We start from the raw sequence: 22,881 nt of genomic DNA, 5'->3' as shown, positions 1-22,881 counted from the left end.
TTATTGCTTTTTATGCAGATGCCATTATTAAATATTATAATTGCCCTGCTTTTTCCAAGTATGACATATAAACAGTTAAATCGATTCAAGATCATTAAATCATATGAAATAATTTTTATATACATTATCTGCTGAGTTGAATATTACATAAATCTTCTCCAACCCATAGGTAGTCTTACAAAGACAGAGGCATATTTTTTAAATTGCTGAGCTTGATATCTAACAATATAAATGCTGTTAAGAATGCTGAGATGGATTTGCTGAGTAGATATCAAACCGGCCTGCCTTCACAGGAAGGGCATATAGCCACTGCACTTGCACCAGACAATTTATTTGTGTGTCCCTGGACAAGAAGTAAAGAAAAACAATGAATAACTTCAAAAGCAGTGAAAACATTGCAGCTGAGCTCTGGAATTCTTCGTAGAAACCATGAAAAGGGAATGAAAACACTTAGAGCAATTGCAGGTTAGAAACTGGGATTCACAGGAGGTTAACGGAGCACATTGTGTTAAGTGAAATGAGCCAGGCACAAAAAGACAACTACCACGTGACCTGACTTATGTGGAATGTAAAACAATTGAACTCACAGAAGCAGAGTGTAGAATGGAGGTTACCAGGGGCTGGGAGGCAGGGGCTTGGGGAGACAGTGAAAGCATTCAAAATTGTAGTTAGACAGGAGGAATAAGTTTAAGAGATACATTGCACAACATGGTGACTGCAGTTAATGTATTGTATTCTTGAAAATCAAGAAGTGTTCTCACCACAAAAAATAAGTATACATATGTTCCTGAGTGCAATGTAATCATTCCACAATCTGCTTATTTCTAAACAGGTTTTACACAACATATATACAATTTTATTTGCCATTTAAAAAACTAATGAATTGTAAAAAGAATTAAGTACTAGAAAACCGGTCACAGTTTAGGACAACTCTCTTTGTAAAATTAATGGTTCCTTTCTTAACCAACCTGTTGGTCTATATTAGTTAATGAAATGAGACTTGGTTTATACTCTAAATCTCAATACAAAATTGTAGTCGTCTTCTATGTATTAACTGATCTGAAAGTAACAGCAGAATCAGAATGAAAGCCATCTTAAAATAAAGTTATCCCAAGTGAAATGTTTTATTGGCCTTTGATTTATCTCTTTTACTTAGAAATAAAATGAATACTTATTATTTTAAATAGGCCCAATTGCTTCAGGCTATATACTTGATTACTCTATTTCAACTTCAATTTTTATAGCCTGAGAGACATGCTTTTAAAAATATTCTTGACTGGGTACGGTGGCTCACGCCTGTAATCCCAGCGCTCTGAGAGGCCGAGTTAGGCGGATTACAACGTCAGGAGATTAAGACCATCCTGGCTAACACGGTGAAACCCTGTCTCTACTAAAAAAATACAAAAAATTAGCCAGGAGTGGTGGCGGGCGCTTGTGGTCCCAGCTACTGGGGAGGCTGAGGCAGGGGAAAGGCATGAACCCGGGAGGCGGAGCTTGCAGTAAGCTGAGATTGCTGCACTCCAGCCTGGGCGACAGAACCAGACTCTGTCTCAGAAAAAAAAAAAAAAAAAGGTAAGTATTTCTGGCTGGGTGTGGTGGCTCAGTGCATATAATCCCAGCTACTCAGGAGGCTGAGGGATGAGAATCCCCTGAACTGAGGAAGTAGAGGTTGCAGTGAACCTAGATCATGCCACTGCACTCCAGCCTGGGCAACAGAGGGAGACTGTGGCTCAAAAAAAAAAAAAAAAAGAAACAAAAATCATTCTTGAATAAAAACAAACACCTCTAATTCTATGCTATTGTCCTTTACATATTAATTTGTAGAAAAAGAAAAAAATTATATAATGAAATTTATTATTCTACTTTTGATTAATATGTTCCCCTTTATGTCATGCAGTTTACTTCTTAATCAATCTCCATAATCAACTGCACTTTTGTTTTTTGAGACGAAATCTCACTCTTGTTGCCCAGGCTTGAGTACAATTGCATAATCTCAGCTCACCACAAGTTCTGCCTCCTGAGTTCAAGCTATTCTCCTGTCTCAGCCTCCCCAGTAGCTGGGATTACAGGCATGTGTCACCACACCTAGCTAATTTTGTATTTTTAGTAGAGACGGGGTTTCTCCATGTTGGTCAGGCTGGTCTTGAACTCTTGACCTCAGGTGATCTGCCTGCCTCAGCTTCCCAAAGTGCTGAGATTACAGGTGTGAGCCACCGGACCCAGTCATATTTCTTTACAGATGTTAAATTTGAAGCAATTGTCTTTTAAGATACCCTTTTGTCAGTTTCACTTACTGATGGCAACTTTCTACTTTAAGTAACATGATTCATCTCTGCTGTCAGGGGTCGGGGTTGCTGAGGGAGGAAGGTGTGTGTGTGTGTCTGTGTTTGTTTTGTTTACTGACTGCATCTGTCCTACTGGCTGGGAGAACACACACCGACATCTGTCCTGGCAGTGAAGGAGGGAGCAGTCCTCTGGGCACAGAGAGAAACCATCACTGCACCCAGACTGCACCTACTCTAGTAAACTCTAGTAAAGTAACTCTAGTTACTCTAGTAAACTCTAGTAACTCTAGTAAAGTGCAACTGATAAGTCAGATGGGGATTCCAGGGAAGGGAAAGGTCAGACAAATGAAATTAAGGTCTTGGTACAATTGATGACTCAGACCCTGAAACTGGATTCTAAAGCGAGCTGTGAAGATCTCCCGGTAGCAAACCGAGTGTCATAATTCAAACTTCATCAGAAATATCAGAACACACTGATACTTCATGGGAAAGTTGCAGAAGAGGCAGAGGAACTCCATTTCAAAGAACTGCCTTCAGCTACCATGTGAGGTTCTGAAAAGATCAGGAGACTAGTTGAAGTCTTGAGAGCTGATGTAATTTGGGGCCTGGGACTTCAGCTTTTAGAGCAGGTGTATGATCTTTTGGAAGAGGAGGATGAATATGAGAGACAGACACGTTTGTGGGAGCATATGGGTGAAAAGTATACAATTTACATTGTGAAAGCTCGCCAGTTGAAATTTTTTGAAGAAAACATGAATTTTTGAGCATTTTTTCTAATCTGCTGCCAGAATTAAAGACCTGTTCCCAGAGGTTTTTGGCTCAAAAAACAAGGGCAAACAGTCATTTGGAGGCCATTCACCACTGTTTTATATCTCTTTGGGGTTTTCTTACAGAAAAGAAAATGGACAGAACAGAGTAATACAAAGCAGGATCAACAAAGAAAAAAACCTTTGGCTTTCATATGCTCTTTATGAGGACAAATCTATTGTTTGTTTGATTACTGTTTACTGGGCCTTAAACCACCAAGTTTATATCTGAATTTTATTTTTTTAAGGGTACTAATCAGTTTAAACACAGGGCTATAAAATACTGGATTGAAAATTTTATGTGGTAATACAGAGATAAAAGTAATAGGAGAAACAAATGACATAATATGCCCAGTCATAATACCTGCTATTGTTTTGTTTGTTTGTTTTGGGACAGAGTTTCGTTCTTATTGCCCAGGCTGGAGTGCAGTGATGCGATCTTGGCTCACTGCAAACTCTGCCTCCGGGGTTCAAGCAATTCTCCTACCTCTGCCTCCTGAGTAGCTGGGATTAAAAGTGCCTACCATCACGCCCGGCTAACTTTTGTATTTTTAGTAGAGATGAGGTTTCTTCATGTTGGCCAGGCTTGTCTTGAACTCCTGACCTCAGGTGATCCGCCTGCCTAGGCCTCCCAAAGTGCTGGGATTACAGGTGTGAGCCACTGTGCCTGGCCAACACCTGCTATTGTCAGTAACCTTAGGGAGTAGTTGATAAATTATAAAATTTTTAAAAGTCAATTCACAGGTCTGGAAATAGATATAAAGAATATGAAGCTCTATCTAGTACTTGAGCAGCTGAATTTCTTTTCTACACATTGACGGACTCTTAGTATTTTATTTTCATTTAATATAAACCTCATTTAGGGTATATACAAATTAAAATGGAGACACATTGGCTTTGTAAATCAGTATGTTTTTACATAAAGGTTTTATTAGATTTATTTTCCATCCGTGAAAACATTTCTTAAACACAAATTTCATTTCCATTTAAGCAATTTGCAAGCAAAGTACAGGTCCATTTAGTTTGGGGATATATTTAACGTTTGTCTCCTGAAGTTTGTCTTCATGTACTTCAAGCGCAGTGGCTTACGCCTGTAATCCCAGCACTTTGGGAGGCCGAGGTGGGCGGATCACAAGCTCAGGAGATCCAGACCATCCTGGCTAACACGGTGAAACCCCGTCTCTACTAAAAATACAAAAAATTAGCCGGGCGTGGTGGCAGGCGCCTGTAGTCCCAGCTACTGTGGAGGCTGAGGCAGGAGAATGGCGTGAACCCGGGAGGCGGAGCTTGGAGCGAGCAAAGATGGCGCCACCTCACTCCAGCCTGGGCGACAGAGCGAGACTACGTCTCAAAAAAAAAAAAAAAAGAAAAAGGTATTAGTCGTCTTCCCACGTTTTAAATGTATGATTATATATCACATATATTTTATTGGTTGTTCAATAAGAGGTAATATCCATCTAGCAAAGAAATTTTATAAAGTTAAATACAAGTCTTAAATAGTACATTTTCACTTCTGTATTCAAGGGACTCTAAAAATAAATATTGCTCCAGAAAAAAATATATAAATAAACAAAAATATGTTGCTTCCTATACTGATAGCTCTTCATCTATATGCTTTCTAAACATAATGGTGTGACAAGCGACTCTCATTTGAAAATGTACATCTTTAAGCGATAATATGTCTCAATAGTGCCTGCATATTCTCTACAACTGTGTGATAGTCACTTATGGGAAATATTTCATCACAATTCTGAATTACTAAGAAAAGATATTCCACTATGTAGTAGTATTTTATCTAGATAATTATAATACTGGTGTGTCAATGGTAAAATCTATAATACTTAAAAAGTAATATTCACACCTCATAATCAAGATCCACAATAGCTGGACTCTCCCTTTGCCTGAAAATGATGATTGTGCTTGTCCACGGTGATGCTGACATGTGTCTGGAGGAGCTTGAAGAGGACGGAATGCCAGTGCTGATTGCCCAGCAGGCTGCCCTGGGCAGGGAGAGAGTCACGAGGGCATCCATGGAGAGCAGGTTAGCATCGCCTGGAAAGAGAGGAAAAGTAACTGCACTGTTCCATCCAGTTCAATGCCATGGTTACAGAGGTTTAGCATTTCTCACAAGCACTGCACTTTCCTTACATCCTTCGGCTCCAAGAATTCATCAGCTGGCTTTGTCTAAATACAATCTACTATCCACCTTCAGAAATGTTTTCTGTTTATAAAATATTATTGTTCATTGCATTTTTATTTTTCTTGAAATTATTTTCTTCCTAGGGCCTTTTATGATGTCATCAGTTTATTTATGGAGCATCTAATAATGGTCTTACACAATTACCAAACTGTAAGACTTTTCACATAAAAGCATATTTAAGATATACACAGGTTGCCCTTAATACACCTCAATTATAGGGTAACTGTGTTCCTGACACCTACATGGTTCTGACTCACCCTTACTGCCCAAAGGAATTACTTACAGGACATCCTTTCATTCTCAAATGTGTTCTGGTTTCAAGATAAATCAACACTTAACTGAAAAAAATGAAGTATGAAAAAATACTTTCTTCTAAATAATCATATTTTCAAAAACCATTGCCCTTTAGTTTTTTACCTGAATTAAGATGAGTTTTCTTTCAATTTCTGGGCGATGTGTTTGCCATTGTGTCCCCCAGGGAATAGGATCCCATCACTCCAATTGGTTTTAAATTTCAAAGAAATAATTTCTTTTGTTGGGGTTATCAAATTTCTGATTAAATGTGTACAGCAAGGAACTTTTTCCATCAAAATTAACTATCTGGGATCCTAAATGAAAGACATTAAGAAGTGACTCTAGGTATAATGGATTTTTATTAGTGCACTGAAATGTGTAAGTCAACACACACATAGACATACATAGTATATCTCTGGTTCGTTTAAAATAGGGGAAAAAATGCTCCTGTAAATTTTCTTTTGATATCAGTAGTTGATACACCTAAATCTCACTGATGTCTTCCCCAAAACATCATCTAGAAATATTTTTGTTGCTCTAATTCCAACTGCTCCTATCTTTGTACTGGCCTATTCTCATTCTGTAAAAAATGAAGACCTAGGCCAGGCGCTCACGCCCAGGTGGCTCATGCCTGTGATCCCAGCACTTTGGGAGGCTGAAGCAGGCAGATCACAAAGTCAGGAAATCAAGACCATTCTGGCCAACATGGTGAAATTCCATCTCTACTAAAAATAAAAAAAAAAAAATAGCAGTGAGCCAAGATCGCACCACTGCACCCCAGCCTGGGCGACAGAGCAAGACTCTGTCTCAAAAACCAAAACCAAAACCAAACAAAACAAAAAAACTAGAAAGTTGTCAAAGTCAACTCTTCATGCATAAAATCTCCCTATATGTTTTATGATCAATCAGCATCACTGTCTTCCTGAAAGCTTTTAATTGTTTTCACCGGCTGGGCCGGGCATGGTAGCTCACGCCTGTAATCCCAGCACTTTGGGAGGCTGAGGTGGGCAGATCACAAGGTCAGGAGATCGAGACTATACTGGCTAACACGGTGAAACCCCATCTCTACTAAAAATACAAAAAAATTAGCTGGGTTTGGTGGTGCATGCCTGTAGTCCCAGCTACTCAGGAGGCAGAGGCAGGAGAATCACTTGAACCCAGGAGGCAGAGGTTGCAGTGAGCTGAGATCGCATCACTGCACTCTAGCCTGGCAACAGAGCAAGACTCTGTCTCTAAATAAATAAATAAATAAATAAATAAATAAATAAATTGCCTAGAGGGTGTATTTTATGTTGTGCTTTTATCACATAAAATAATAATAAATAAGAGCACCAGGGAAAATTTTGGAGTTATTGGATATGTTTACAGAATAGACCGTGTTGATGGTTTTACAGATATATACTTCTCTCCAAAACTATACAACTTATATGTTAAACATTTACTGCTTTTTGTAAGTCAATCATCCTTCCATAAACTCATTTTGTGAAAGGCAGTTAAATAATAGAAGGAAAAATAGAAACAAAGAACAGGTGCAATGAATAGAAAACAGTAACAAATATGGTTGATATTAATCCAGTTATGCCCATAACTAATCAATGGTCTAAATTCATCTATTAAAAGACAGATGTAAAGTGAATCACAAAACAAAATGCAACTGTATGGCATCTTCAAGAAACACTCTTTAAATATAAATACATATATAGTTTAAAAGTAAAGGTATACAGAGAGATATACTATCTAAGACTAATTTTAAAAAAGCTTGTTTTGAGACAGAGGAGACTTTAGAACAAGGTAATTCATCAGGGATAAACAGGAACATCTGTTAATTTTAAAAGGGTCAATTTTTCTATCAGGGATGTCAATGTACATATATATACCTCAATGTATATGCCTAAGAACAAAGCATCAAAACACGAGGCAAAAACTGATAGAATTGCAAAAAGAACTAGATACATCCGGTATTTTAGTTGAAGATTTTAATACCCTCTATCAGTAATGGACAGACATGGCAGACAGAAAAATCAGGAAGGTCTTAGTTGAACTCCCCCTGCATGATTAATCAACTGAATATAATAGATATGTATAGAATACTTCCACCCAGCAACAGAATAAGGGAACGTTTACCAGGATACACCACATTCTAGGCCATAAAATATACATTGAACAAGGCAAAAAAAAAAAAAAAAAAAAGAAATCACAAAACATATGTTCTATGTTTTCTTTTTTTTTTTTTGAGACGGAGTCTTGCTCTGTCACCCAGGCTGGAGTGCAGTGGCACGATCTCGGCTCACTGCAAGCTCCGCCTCCCAGGTTCACGCCATTCTTCTGCCTCAGCCTCTGGAGTAGCTGGGATTACAGGCGCCTGCCACCTCGCCCGGCTAGTTTTTTGTGTTTTTTTTTTAGTAGAGACGGGATTTCACCGTGTTAGCCAGGATGGTCTCGATCTCCTGACCTCGTGATCCGCCCGTCTCGGCCTCCCAAAGTGCTGGGATTACAGGCTTGAGCCACCGCGCCCGGCCTGTTCTATGTTTTCATACCCAATGGAATCAAACTAGAAATCAGTAACAGAAAGATCTGGAAAATTCCAAGATACATGGAGATTTAAAACATATGCTTGTAAGTAAAATATGGGTCAAAAAAGACAACATAAGATAAATTAAAATTAAAAATAGCGTGAGGGTATCTCATAGGAGGGCATATTGTGATGGTAAGACAGGACTCAGTGGCATCCTTGAAACGGTTGCTGGGAACTGAACTGCACCGTCAGCAGAGAGGGCCTAGTAGGTCCATTGGTGGCTGAACTATTAGAGGAGATTCTGTGAGTGAGGTACAGCTGCAGATTTGAGGCAGACTCACCAATGGTGAGGGAAAAACAGCAAATGGGTCATAACCAGGGTCTGACTGTAAGGCTGCAGAATGTCAGCAGAGGCATGACTGGTGAGCTAAAAGGCTGGCTACTGGGTGGTGTCTGAAATGATCTTATGATAAAAGCTGTCCATGACCTCAGTGCCGAGTAATTGGTGAATAGGCCTGGAGAAGACACAATTATGTGAGGAACTTTGGGAAACCTGGGACAGCAAAAGCCATGGCACATGAAGGCTTGGAAAAATGGTTCCATGGGGATGTAAAAGGATTCAAAAGGTCTGGGTGGTAGTAGGCTTGGAGTTATTGCATTGTGAACAATGACAGGCTAGAATGGGACAGGACCAAGAGGACTCAGAACTAAGCAGTAAGGTCTAAATACACTGTGTGTGCTGGAGGTGATGTCATAGGCACAAAAGCTTGATCTCGGAGGTGGCCCAATCAACCCTAAGTTTTGAGTTCTATCTATCCTGAATGGCTGTGAAGCACAACTGAGATGCCAAGGGTTTCTAGGAGGCACAGGCTGTAGAAACTGTGATAAACGTGGCCTAAGAGTTAAACTCAATGTGGCCTGAGGCTGCCTCCATACCTTGAGTTTCTACATATGGAGCTGCAACCTAACTTAGCATGGAAAGAAACCTGAAGCCTAACTTAGGAGTGTATTTTTTGTAACAAATAGCTGAGTCCGAACCAATAAGAGCAGCTGAGATTCAGCCAATCATAGGCTGCCAACATATCAAAGCATGCCTAATAATTGCAAATGTGAAGCCATAACTGGTCCAGCTGTTTCTGGACCTCACTTCCATTTTCTATCTATAAATGCTCCCTCCTGCACACACTTTGGAGCAGAGCACTGACCTCCTCTGGTCCTGAAGGCTGCCTAATTTGTGAATAATTCTTTACTCAATTAAAATCTGTGAAATTTAATTTGTCTAAAGTTTTAAATACACCAGTAAAGGTCTTGCTGGATAGGAATGTAGTCATGGTTAGTGGGACCGTGTGTGGCCATCCTGGGTGCATGACAGGAATGGTTACAATGAGAGAGTCTTCCAGCAGGTGGAAAAATCAGTATGTGATCTGCAAAGGCATGAACTAGTCTCCAGAGGGTACAAGGCATAGAAGCTTCATGGGCATGAAGTACTTCCTGGAAGATTGGAAAGCTCTGAGTGGACTCAAGGACTAGATGAGTGTCACAAAAGCGCTAGCCTGTATAGTTATCACAGCAATAGAGGGGTCCAAAGAAAAGCTAAGAAAAAAGGTGAGGAGACTTTTATGGAAGCTGATCCAGAAGGGAAGCTTGCTATGTGTTAGAAGAAAGCAGACTTCTTATAAGAGAAGACAGCCTGTGACACAGAAGGCTGCCTGTGGTCAATCAGGCAGTGATATTAGCCAGTAGCACTGTCACATAGCAAGATGGCAGAGTCCGCGGGATAGGAGTCAATTAGCAGTGAAGTCCCAGCTTCCACTTCTCATGAGGAAAGATGTAAGTGCCAGAGAGAAGGTGTCATGAGGCCGATGCTGCAACTAATTGTTGGAATTCTGGCAATCCAGCAGTGGAGGCATTGCATGGTGAGAAATCAGAGTGAGAAAAGGGGGTCAAATCTGGAGTAACTCTTGTAGGCAACACAGTCAGAACCAGTCAATGTAATGACAATGGGACCCTGAATCAGCCCAGTCCAGAAGCAGCGCAAGAAGTTGAATCCCCAGGAGGTGAACTTGGTCCAGTGGATGGCCTCTGTCTTAGGCACCATTCAAGAGTTCCTAGTTGGGGCTGTAAGTGGAAGCACAGCTTACAGGCTTGCTGACAGCAGTAGTAGTAGCACTGGTAGGAACAGATGTCAGGGCACTCCTTCCAACACTGGAGATGCTAATCAAAAGGCATTTTAGCAGGATAAGCAGGGTCCTGTCCTCACTAATCAGGTGTATTTTTGGTACAAGTGACCCCAGGGGTGCTTATTGGCACTGGAGGGGCAGTTTCAGTTCTGAGGTTTGTGGTAGAAAATGGTCATACAGTAGAGGACACCAACAGGGAGGCTTCCAGTCCAGAGCATTGCATGGTGGTCATTCTCAGGAGATTTGCCCAGGCTATAGAGATGAGGCCATGAAAGAGAAGCACTAACATAAAGCAAAGGCATCAGTGGCAATAACCAGGATCAGGTATGTCTGTATGTAGGGCAGAAACGTGATTCAGCCCATGTTACCTTATTGCTAGAAACATAAAGAGGGTGATGTGCTTCCCAGGGCATCTGCCAAGATATTTTTCTAGTCTGCCAGCTGTCAGCTCACTCTCATACAGGGTTGATTTTGCAGTCAGGTACCCCCTGGGACAGCAAGATGGTGGTGGCTGCCATGTCTCAAAGTGAGATCAAATACAGGATGGTTGGTGGCACACCCATCCCTGTAACAGTAACTGGATAGGGAAAGGTGAGGAGACCCTGAGATGCCAATGCCCATGGTGGGTGGCCCTGAGGTATGGGTAGCATCCCTGAGAAGATACGTAAGTGGAAAACGTGATTCAAGGATTCCTGTCCTAGGGCCAGGACAAGGGCCATGGCAGCATCAAAGTCTAGTTAACCCACAGTGGAGTGGCAGGTTGGCCTAAAGAACCATACAGAAAGACTGAAAGGTGGGTTTGCCTCCTGGATGTGGAGATGAGTAGTGGCAGCAGTGGACAGCCGTTAAAATGGGCCAGCACCAGGGGCAGACATTAGTGCCAAGAAGGAGTCGAGTGGCCAACTTGTTTACAAAGAAGGGATGTCTTTCCAATAGCCCACACATTCTCTCCATTATCCCACCACAGTCTGCTGGTATTGAAGGTGAAATGCCCAGGTAAATGCCATTCCCCAGTGCCCACTGTTGGGTGACCTCAATTGTAGAATGAGTACCTTGGTTGGACTGAATGACATAGGGGTTCCACAAAGGGGTCACAACTGAGGTAGGACCTCAGTTCTGGGCTGTCAACATCAACAGAAAAGCAAGGAGCAGGCTAGAGTAGATGTCAACAATAGTGAACATAGCTGGTGAGGCCTGCTTCTTGCTGGAGTAGGCCAATAAAATCGACTTGCCACTTGGCACGTGGGTAGTCACCTCTCCAAAGGTGACTAAGGGAGAAAAAAGAGTGATGTCTAATCAACAGCGCAGCCAGTCTTGGATGGCCCAAGCAAATGAGTTGGATGGGACAAGGAAGCCCCATGTGCAAATCCAAGTTGATGGTCAGGCCTAGCTTAGATGTCACAAAGATGTGCCCAGGAGGTCTAGCCTATCCAAGTACCACAGTCTCAGCTATAAGGGTAGAGATGTGGGAAAGGCAGTCTGCCTTTTGATCATATTGACAGGCAGCACCTTGGTGACTGCTGTGAGCTAACACACAACGAACAAGTGGCACAACTATTAAGTATCAGCAATGTACCCCCAAAGGGAAGTACCCCTGTCCCAGTGCCTGGTCATGGTCATCCAGCGTGACACCACCCACAGCCATCAGTGAAGGCCCCAGAGTTGGTGAAGATGTGGATTTCAGGATGGCCTTGGATGGTAGAACCAGGACAATGGCTGTAATTTCTGTCCACTGAGCTGAGTGACCCTTCCTCTGCAGCTGGAAGGGGTTGTCTGATGCAGAAGGATGGCTGGTAGCTACCCAGATGGCACCTCTGCATGCCCCATCAGCAAAGCAGGCATACCCCTGCTGCAGCAATGTGATGGCCCCTGGCTAGTGGAAGGGCCCCAACTAACCAAAGGCTGAGTGGGAGCTGTTTATTGGAGATCTTCCTCAGGCACACTGGAGGAGCAGAGACTGAAATCCTCATGAGGCGCAGAAACTCCTAAGCATTCGGGCTTGGCTCAGTCCTGTGAGTACCATTTCCACTTGGCAAGAGATGGTCGGTGGTGGTGCCCAGTTTGCAAAGATGAGGATCCTAAACTCAAGGCACAATGGGAATCAATTTTTAATGTGATGGGCTTGGATCCCATCAGTGTCCATCTCAGAGAGGGCTAAGTAAGCTGCAGCCAGCTGTCTCAAGAGAGTCAAACACATTAAACACAGGATTTACGCCAAAAGCCCACTGGAAGAAGAGACCTGGATTGGGTAGTCTAAAGCTTCTATGTGTGAAAAAGCGATGTCTTTGAAACCTAAAGCCTACATCTGCAAATCCTTCCTCCAGAGGACAAGTGGAAGGGCCTCCTGGATTGCCTGCTGGTCAGCCCTTAAAGCTTCTTCTGGAGAAGGGCCTGTGTGAAGGTGGATGTCTCATAGGTGACCTGAAAAATGGAACTTACTGGAGGTTTGGCATATGTTTTCTCCAGAAGCCAAAAATACCAACAATGCCCTGGGTCTTCTTGGTGGAGATGGGATCCCTGAGGGTGAGGAGCCTGAGGCCGACTGGTTGTAGATTTTGTCTGCCTTCCTTATTCTAAATACAGCCTCACAATTTGGACTTGGCGGGGAAAGGGTAGGAGCAGGGTGAGAGATAAAAGACTGCTACAAATTGGGTACAGTATAGACTCTTCAGGCCATGGGTGCACCAAAATCTCAGAAATTACCACTAAAGAACTTAGTAACCAAACACCACCTGTTCTCCAAAAACCTACTAAAATTTTTTTAAAAAGTAGCAATAGCTTAACAATGTTGAAAACAATGTAAGAATGTAATAGTTCTTTTCTGATACAATTGCATTTTCTTTTTCTTTCTTTTTTTTTTTTTTTTTTTTTGAGACGGAGTCTGGCTCTGTCTCCTAGGCTGGAGTGCAGTGGCCGGATCTCAGCTCACTGCAAGCTCCGCCTCCCGGGTTTACACCATTCTCCTGACTCAGCCTCCTGAGTAGCTGGGACTACAGGCGCCCGCCACCTCGCCCGGCTAGTTTTTTGTACTTTTAGTAGAGACGGGGTTTCACCGTGTTAGCCAGGATGGTCTCGATCTCCTGACCTCGTGATCCGCCCGTCTCGGCCTCCCAAAGTGCTGGGATTACAGGCTTGAGCCACCGCACCCGGCCTACAATTGCATTTTTAATGTTATTAATTTAAGGGAGTATATTTGGGAATTCAGAAAGGTCAAAGGATGAGCACTTTTTAGATTTTTAAAAGGAAACATCAATTAGAATCGTTTTTGTTTTGCCATAAAAAATGTCATACGCTATTTAGTACGCTGGACATTTTTCTTCTATTATTTGACAAAAATCAAAGATTTATTCCAAAAACTAATTTTCTCAACATCAAAATCTATAACATGAGTAAATTATAATTTTAAAATTTTCCCTTAGAAATTCATGCATTCACAATGTTGATTTCTAGAACAAGGATTGAATACATTAGTTAGACATCAGTTTCTTGATGGTTTGAATAATATAGTCTGGCAATTTCTTCTGTTTCTTAGCCTTCTGTATATAATACTTGGATATTGCCCATATTATTGAAATGAAAATTTATTGAAAGTATACTAGCATGTCCACTGAGATTTATAGTGTATCAGTTTTGGAAAAATCCGATCTCATTATATAAAAGTGTACTGAAATAAGGGCAAAACATTTGCAAACCATATAGCTTCAAGTAATTAGTGACTTGTTCAGATCTCCCCCTTAAATTTTTCTGTTTTTGGAAGAAATCAATGAGTACAGACTGTTGAACTTGGATATTCCACATTTAAAGAATGCCAATTTAAATTCCATTCTTCCTATAAAATTAACATTTTACATCCAAAAAAATAAGTAAATATAGCCCCACAATTTGATGGAAATGGCAGGCTGCTGTATCATATGGGACAATGGCTCATCCGCATTGAGTTGTGTGGTTTGTTGTCAATATGAGGGCCCATTGAACCTCTCCCTCTTTGTTATCAGGCACAAGGACATTATCCACATAGTGCCACAAGTGGCCATCAGGTGGCAGTCAGAGGGTAGCTAGATCTAGTCAATGCAACCTTGAGCCAGTGGAGGATTGTTGAGGTAGTCCATCAGCTGCCTCCTAATGGTGTACTGTCAGCCTTCAAATCCAAGTGAGCTGCACCTATCTTCTTCACAAATTAGACACGACAGAACAGGTTTGTCAGGTGAGTAATAAAACCAAGAGGCAGAAGCATTCTGAACTTCTTCCAACACAATGACAATGCCAGGTAAGGGGGCTCTAAAAGGAAGTACAGCCTTGTTGAGGTTGCAGTTATTAGCAATGAGACTTCATTCCTTTCCCTGGCCTTGAGAAAGGGCCATTGGTGAGTTAAAACGTGAGATGGTGGGTTTCAGAACACAAGCTCTATTAACTGGGCAGATCCCCTCTGTGCCTTGCTTGGGTGATATTATGAGGTACTGACCACCTGGAGGAGTCTGGGGAGCTGTAAAGGTTCCCAGTAGGCATGACTAATCATCAGTGCAAAGAACTTGGTGGGGCGAGACCTTCAGGTGGGGAACTGAAGTGCCAGAATGTCCAGGCCAATGATAGGAAATGGTCACTGAGAGATGGGCAGGAGCAACACTGGTGCTCATGGGAGAAGGATGAGTCTTACCTTAACAGTGAGCATAGCAGGCATCCTAAGGGCTCATCTTCCTCTCAGTCCATCAATGGGCACAGGAAGCCTAGTGCACTGCATGGGCAAAGCAGAGATAAGAGTGACCCGTGATCCAGTGTGTAATAAGACTATACACGTCTACAGGTTTGACCACCAGACTTAGTTGTGATAATCTGGTTGACACAGGAAAAAAAGCATTTGGCTAAATCTATCATATGATTAGAACCCTAACCAAACTAGAAATTGAAGAGAACTTCCACAATCTGGTCAAGTGCCTCTAAGAAAACCTACAATAAACATCCTAAACTAAGTTAGTGCGGAAAGAATGTTTACTCCATAACATTGGAACAATACATGAGTAATCACTTTGACCACTTCCATCAACATTCTACTGAAGGATTTTGCTCAAGAAATAATGCCAGGAAGCAAATCAGCCAATGGATCTTCAAAGAAGTTAACGTGGAAGGGACACCCTATTCACTAAATGGTTCTGGGAACAGTGGCTGACCATTTGCTTAAGAATGAAACTGGGGGCCGGGCGCGGTGGCTCAAGCCTGTAATCCCAGCACTTTGGGAGGCTGAGACGGGCGGATCACGAGGTCAGGAGATCGAGACCATCCTGGCTAACGCAATGAAACCCCGTCTCTACTAAAAAAAATTCAAAAAACTAGCCGGGTGAGGTGGCGGGCGCCTGTAGTCCCAGCTACTCAGGAGGCTGAGGCAGGAGAATGGCGTAAACCTGGGAGGCAGAGCTTGCAGTGAGCTGAGATCTGGCCACTGCACTCCAGCCTGGGCAACAGAGCGAGACTCCGTCTCAAAAAAAGAAGAAAAAAAAAAAAGGAATGAAACTGGACCCCTATCATTGACCTGTACAAAATTAACTCGAGGTGGATTAAAGGCCTAAATGTAAGACCTAAAACCGCTCATACATTGTTGGTGGGAATGTCAACTAGTTCAACTTCTATGGAAAAAGTAGGGACATATCTCAAAGAACTAAAAGTACAACTACCTTTCGACCCAGCAATCCCACTACTGGGTATCTACCTAAATAGAAATGTCATTATATAAAAAGGCACTGCACTCCCATGTTTATCACAAGATAACTTACAACAGCAAGGTCATGGAACTAACGTTCCAAGTATCCACCAACGGTTCATTAAATAAAGAAAATGTGGTGCATATACACCACAAAGTACTAGGCAGTCATAAAAAAAAAAACAAAATCATGTCCTTTGCAGCAACAGAGATGCAGCTGAAGATCATTATCCTAAGTGAATTAATGCAGAAACAGCCAAATATTGCATGTTCTCATGTATTAAGTGAGAACAATGGGTACACATGGACATGAAGATGGCGAGAATACACTCTGGGGACTCAAAAAGTTGGGGGGAAGGGTTGAAAATGTACCTATTCGGTACAACCTCCAATATCTGGGTGCTGGGTATGCTAGAAGCTCAACCCGCACCATTGTGCATGTGATATACATGTAACAAACAAGGACGTGCACCTTCTGAATCTAAAATAAAATAGAAAAAGAAAAAAGCCAAAGAAAAACATCCCAGGAATCCAGGGAGCAGCGGCTACTGCCGCCACTGCGCACTGCAGCCCTCAGGTTCCACGCTGGCAGCTCCTGTCTGCGGGGCAGTGGAGCTGCGGAGAAGGGCGGGATGGGTCTAGGTGCCAGGGCCAGAGCCCAGGAGGGGCGCTGGGTGGGGGTCTGGACGGCCTCTGCCTTGCACCAGAGCAGGGACGCCTGGTGAAACGGGCAACCTGATGCTCTCTGGGCCCTGCCCACGTTCCCCTTCCATCCACCTCCTTTGCATCTTTCAGTGCCTGGGGCCCCCATAGGAAGCGGTCACATCCAGACTCACCAGGCCTGAGATGCTGGAGGATGGAGAAGCGCTTGTCACGAGAAAAATCCTCGAGGAACACATGAACAAAACTTCGCCTGCATCTGGGACATCCTTCTCTATGGTTGGCCTATACGGCAAGCTTTCTGCACACGCTCCTTAGCTAACTCCATTGCAGCGGAGGACATGAGCCCAATCTCCACGGCAGGTGCAGATCTTTGCCTCCCTTTTATAGAGTCTGTATTCAAATACCATAGCCTGGAAGCCTCTTTCTGATAGGATGAGAGCAGACTCTGTACTACAACACGGATTGGATAAGTCTCCAACTCTGATTAGTTAAGATTATCCAGTCAGAGATGGAGACTATTATCCAATAAGAGTTGTCAAAAAAGTTCCTTCTCATCCAATCAGAACCAAGCTTCCAAGATACCGCGGTTGCGTACAGCCGTTATAAAAGGGAGGCGAAGGCCCACTCCGCCATTTTCTTTTCGTGGAGGCTGGTCTTTAGTCGTCTGGGCTGCGGTCTTCATGGACCGGAAGCGTGTGCGGCGCGCCTGCCTCGAGGCCAGCATCAGGGAAGGGTGTTCCAGGTGAAGGCGAAGCTTCCTTCACGTGTTCTTGGAGGACTTTCCGCTTGCAAGCGCTTCTCCATTCTCCTAAGATCTGGGGCCTGGTGAGTCTGGATATGAGCTCATCTCACGGGGCCCAAGGCACAGAGAGAGAGGGAAACCGGGTGGAGGGAGGGAAGCGTGCGCAGGGACCCAGAGCGTCCGGCTTCTCAGGCTTCATGCCCCCCGCAGCCCGCGGGGAGCTGTGGCCTAGCTCGAGCCAAGGCAGAGGCCGGGCCTGGGGTCCTGCCTTCTGGGTGCCTGCGGGCCTCCTGTCATCTGGAACTGGAAATAAGTTAGTGAAGCGAAGGTTTGTGAATACTTATTGGCCTTTGCATCTTTTTCTTTATTTTCAATGCTGGCTTTTCTGTTGGGTCGTTTGTGTTCTTATGTTGATTTGAAGAATTTAAAAAGATATTGTATAAATTCATCCTTTATGGGGTCATTTCTAGTGCAGATAGTTGTTTCTTAGTCTGGTCATTGTACCTTAATTTTATTTCGCATATTTTTCTTGCTGGTAAGTAAGAATCTAATTGATTTTATATATTGATTTTGTATCCTGTTACCTGGTTTAGTTCACATATTCATAGCCGTCATTTTTGGGTTGTGGTGGATTTTTCGTGTACTTATGTACATGTAGTTATGTACTTAGGTACTTATGTACTTACTGTCAGCCACATGTAATAACAGCTATATTGCTTAAATGTTGGTTCTTACACCTTCATTTTTCTTTATTTTCTTTTATTGTCCCGATCATACCTCCTGAACACGGTGTGTCTGGTTCTGATTCCAGGGAAAAGGTTTCAGTGGTCCTGTATTAATTATATAGTTTGTTATAATTTCATTTTAGACAAACTTTATCAGATTAAGGAAGCTGCCTTCTTTTACATATGCTAAGAATTATTTATGACTAATTGTTAAATTTGAATAAATGCTTTTTTTACATATACTGTAAATAATCATAAATTTTTCTCCTATTTTTCTGCAAATAGGATATTTTACATGAACTATTTTTGGGTGTTAACCAATCCTGCATTTTTTAGTATATCCCACTTGGTATCCATGTGTTACATTTTCATATGTGGTTTAATTCATATGATATGGGTTTTTTTAGAATATTTGTATTTCTGTTAATGAAAGAGAGGGCCTATATATTTTTTTTCTAATGTCCTGTTCAGATTGTGGTGTCAACGTAATACAGGCTTCACAAAACAAACTGAAAAATATTTCCTATATTTCTTCTCTTTAGAAGAGTCTGAGAAATTTAGGTGTTTTCTTCCTTAAATATTTGGAATATTTCTTTAGGTATGGAATTTTCCATGTGTAACAGTATTTTTGTTGGCTGGTTTGACTTCTAATAATTCAAATCCTTTGGCATATGTAGGAGTTTTCTTGTTTTATGTTATTTCTGTGTCCATTTTAGTAAGTTTATTTATTTTTATTTTTGGGGGGACAGAGTCTTGCTCTGTCTTCCAGGCCAGAGTGCAGTGGCGCGATCTCAGCTCACTGCAACTTCTGCCTCCCATATTCAAGCAGTTCTCCAGCCTCAGCCTCCTGAGTAGCTGGGATTACAGGTGCACGCCATCACACCTGGCTAATTTTTGTGTTTCTAGTAGACACGGGGTTTCACTATGTTGGCCAGGCTGGTCTCAAACTCCTGACCTCGTGATCCACCTGCCTCAGCCTCCCAAAGTGCTGGGATTACAGGTGTGAGCCACCGTGCCTGGCTGTATTTTTTAGTAGGGACAGGGTTTTGGCCTGTTGGCCAGGCTGGTCTCGAACTCCTGACCTCAGGTGACCCACCTGCCTCAACTTCCCAAAGTGCTGGGATTACAGGCATGAGCCACCATGTCTGGCCTAGTAATTTTATTTTTCATTGTGGTGTTATTTGAATCTCTGTTGTCAAACTCGTAGTCCTAAGTATTTCACCGAACCCTCCTGGTGTCTTAATGCACTGCTCTGTAGAGCAGGCTTCTGTTTTGATTCCTGATATTGGTCTTTTGTGTCTTTTCTCTTTGCCTTAATTAGTTTCACTAGTGGTTTATTAAGTATATTAATATTTATAAACCAATTTTTTTTTTTTTTTTTTTTTTTTTTTTTTTTGAGACAGAGTCTCGCTCTGTCGACCAGGCTGGAGTGCAGTGGCACGATCTCGGCTCACTGCAAGCTCGGCCTCCCAGGTTCACACCATTCTCCTGCCTCAGTCTCACAAGTAACTGGGCCTATAGGCACCCGCCACCCTGCCTGGCTAATTTTTTGTATTTTTTAGTGGAGACACGGTTTCACCGTGTTAGCCAGGATGGTCTCGATCTCCTGACCTCATGATCTGCCCGCCTCAGCCTCCGAAAGTGCTGGGATTACAGGCGTGAGCCACCGTGCCCGACCCTATAAACCAACTTTTATCCTTGATTTGTTTCTGTTGCATTTTTTTCCTGTTTCATTGATGTCTGCTCTTTATTTAATTCTGCATTCTTTCATTTTGATCATTTTTAATTCTTGAGAAGAAAGTTTATGTGAGTGATTGTCAATCTTTTTTTCTATTGTAACACATTCTCTTAAGGCTGTAAATTTCTCTCTAAGCAGGGATTTATCTGACAGCGCACATTTTCTACCAGATGTTTCCAAACCCTGTGTCTGCAGCCGCGTTGACCTCCCAGTGTCTCCACCCTGTATGCCTGTAGCCATGCAAGGCCTTGTGTGTCTTCATCCTTGTGCCTGAAGCCTGTATCTTCTCGCCAGTATCACCATCCCATAATGACTGAAGCCCACGTCTGCCCTTGTGTATTGTCACCTGGTCTGTCCTCTGCTTGCACTTTAAGCCTCCTGTCAGAAGTCTCTATTTCTTGCTCCTGCAGCCCTTGCCAGCCGTGAGTCTCTATCCTGTGTGCTTGCAGCACATTGCTTGCCTTGAGAGTTGCCATCTCCTTAGCCTTCAGGCAGTAGCAGTCTTCCAGTGCCTCAATCCATTGGAGCCCATTCCAATGTTTTTGTCTGTCTGTCCCCTGAGCTTCTGCCCATGCCAGCTTATGTTTGCTACATTCTCTGTCCCCCTAATCCATGTCCACAGTCAGTGTTTTCATCGATGCTTTTTGGGCCATGTCCGCACTCGTGTCTCCTTCCCCTTTGCCTTCAGCCCATTTCTGTCCTTTTTCTGGATCATTTCTCCCTCGAGACTATGCCCAAAACTCCTATCCCTGGTGCTTGTACCTACAGCCAGTCTCTTTCGTTGGGTGTCTCCGTCTGTTGTTACCGCAGCAGGGGCCTGTCATTGAGTGTGCCTACTTCCCATGCCTGTCTTCCTGTGTCTCCAGCCCTTGTCCATGCAGCCCACATTAGGACTCTTGTGACTCCACCCTTCAGCTTACAGTCACATCTACCTTTGCGTGTCTCTATGTCTGTGCTCTCTGCCCACACCAACCTTCACCTACTCCTCTGTCCTGCACCTCTACCCATGTCTGTCCCTGGTGTGCCTCTGTGCCATGCATCTGTAGCCAGTGAGCTCTGTTTTTGTATGGATCCCCTGTGACTATAGCCCAGGTCTTCTCTTCTATGCCTACAGCCCGTGTCTGCCCTTGAATGTCCCCATCTTCTGTGCTTGTCACTCTTTGGCCAGGCCTAGTATGTTTCCACTCTTGGTGCCTGCACCCATGTCTGCCCCCAGGGTCTCCACTCATTGTGCCACAGTTTGGTTCCCAATCCTTATCCTCCTGGGATGGATTCTGGCATTGTGTTGGGAGGGAGAAGGTGACCCATGAAAGGGAAGCCTAGAATGATGTAATGGGCAAGGAGGCTGCCATTTGGCAGGCTGCACAGTGGCAGAGAAGACATGGCCAGTCACATGGGGCTGTGCCTAGTGTGGGGAGTAAGGGAAAGCTGGAGCAGGAGGTCTGGAGCCACCTGGCCCTCTTGGGCCTGAGACCCTCCCCACTGCAGGGGCTCCATCACTTCCCCAGTGGTCCTGCCTCCGGGGATCCTCCTGCCCTGCAGTGTTTCTGCAGGGATCCTCTCACCTGGAACTTGCAGTGGCAGGTTTCATGTGAGGTAGAGTTTAGCAAATGTTTATTGGCTTCTGTGCCTTTTCTTCATATGCTTTGCTCATTTTGTGCTCATACTTGTTCTCTAGTTTGATCATTATTTTCTCTTGGTTTCATACTAGTTTGTAGTAATCTGGTTGATAATAATGTATCCAGTAAGTTATTAATGGTAATGGTTTTGGGGATTTCAGGGATTATTTAGGCATGTACTAGTGCATAATGACAATTTTTTTGGTTTAAAAATTAATCCTAATGCCTTTTTTTTTCTTACTGTATTGTTTCTCCACTACAGTCCTGATCAGAGAGTGACAGCAGGCATCCTCGTCTAGTCCTGCACTGGGGAAAAAAGCTTCCTATAATTCTCTATTAATTATGTTGTTTGTTATTGACTTTTTTTTTTTTTTTTTTTTTTTGTTCAAGACAGAGTCTCGCTCTTATTGCCCAGGCTGCAATGCAATGGCTCGATCTTAGCTCACTGCAGCCTCCACCTCCCAGGTTCGAGTGATTCTCCTGCCTCAGCCTCCCGAGTAGCTGGGATTACAGGCACCCACCACCCTGCTTGGCTAATTTTTCTATTTTTAGTAGAGACAGAATTTCACCACGTTGGCCAGGCTGGTCTTGAATTCCTGACCTCAGGTGATACCCCTGCCTCGGCCTCCCAAAGTGCTGGGATTACAGGTGTGAGCCACCGTGCCTGGCCCCGTTTTCTTTTATGTTTTACTCAAGTTTGTGTGTGTGTGTGTGTGTGTGTGTGTGTGGTTCAATTTTAAATTTTGTTAAATGCTTTAAAAAACTTTTCGTCTAAATGATCTTACTATTTTCTCCTGTATTTTTCTGCTAATGGGATAACTTACATGATTTATTTTGAATGTTAAGGACCCTTGCATTTTGGTGCATATTCCACTTAGTATCGACCTACTGTGTTTTCATGGGTGGTTTCATTCATATAATATTGGCCAGGGCCAAGCATGAGCCATCCCTTCCTCTGCATAGGGCACCAATTCGCCCCAGCCTTTAATTAGCCACCACCAAATCCTTCATCCAGGTAAGGAGTAGCCTATAGGGATCTCAAAAGGAGTACTTAAAACCCAGAAAACCTTGTAACTAGGCCCTTGAGCCCAATGCTCGGGCCCACTCTCACCCTGTGGAGTGCTTTCTCACTTTAATAAATCCCTGCTTTCCTGTGTTTAATTTCTTTACTACTTTGTGTGTTTTGTTCAGTTATTTGTTCAAAACACCAAGGACTTGGACAACTCACACTCACTTCCTTCTAGTAGCAGTACTGTAAGGCTCATGCTGTAAACTACTTGTATTCACTCAATATCTGTCCTGAGAGCTTCCACATCTGTCTCACACTCTTAACTATGGCATAGACTCCTGGCTCTGCCCTGTGCACCCTACTTATTCAGGCATCCTCTGCTGCATGGACATTTACATGGTTTCCCATTTCTC

The sequence above is a fragment of the Rhinopithecus roxellana genome, chromosome 19 (assembly GCF_007565055.1).
Source record: "Rhinopithecus roxellana isolate Shanxi Qingling chromosome 19, ASM756505v1, whole genome shotgun sequence".
In the NCBI taxonomy this organism is placed as follows: Eukaryota; Metazoa; Chordata; class Mammalia; order Primates; family Cercopithecidae; genus Rhinopithecus; species Rhinopithecus roxellana.
This window is presented reverse-complemented; position numbering follows the sequence as displayed.